We start from the raw sequence: 822 nt of genomic DNA on the forward strand, positions 1-822 counted from the left end.
CCCATCCTGTGACCGAACACCATAGGAACAGCAGAAGTCTAAGGTCATAAAGACAGATTATTTAGTAGGAACTGGTACTGGGAGGTCTTCCCTTCTAGAAGAATTACACTTGTGGCCTGATCCTTAGATGTTAACGTGGCTGCAGCTTTAGGAACTTGACCTGGTTGTACGTAGCATATATGTTGGCCAGCAGGGGTGGCACTGTCAAGCGTGAGACGGACTGGGGGTGGGATATGTCAGACCAGGACCACCACCTTTTCGTCCCTCTCAGTGGTACGTGTTCCATTCCAGGGACAGTGCATTTCCATGGGCGCAGCTTGTAGCAGGGACAATGGGATTCCTCCTCACCTGGGGATGTGAACTAACTCACCCATCCCTATGGGACGCCCCACTGCAAAGTCCGGTAGATAACGCCTGTCTCAGGTGTGATGGGGCTTGGTGATCTCAGCCACACAGCGTGGTGATCCACCACGATGAGAGTCGGGGCAGTGACTGTCTCCCGTCACTTCCGTAACTTTACAGTGTTGGGTGTCTTGGCAGGGCTCCCCAGTCTGGCATATGAGGCAACAGGCCCTATTGGTCAATCATTTAAACGTCTTAAAGCCTGGGATAGTACTTAAGTCGAATCAGCCAAGGTGGTTTTACCTGTTAGTCATTTAATCTGCTGCTTTAAAATTCCATCCTTCTTTCCTACCAACCCTGCTGCCTGTGGCTTTTAGGGGAAATGGAACTTCCGTTCCACATCATATGCTTTTGCCTAATCTTGCACAACATGACCCTTAAAATGTAACCCCCGGCCACTGTCTATTCGAAGAGGGTAGC

The sequence above is a fragment of the Eschrichtius robustus genome, chromosome 2, assembly GCF_028021215.1.
Source record: "Eschrichtius robustus isolate mEscRob2 chromosome 2, mEscRob2.pri, whole genome shotgun sequence".
Taxonomy (NCBI): domain Eukaryota; kingdom Metazoa; phylum Chordata; class Mammalia; order Artiodactyla; family Eschrichtiidae; genus Eschrichtius; species Eschrichtius robustus.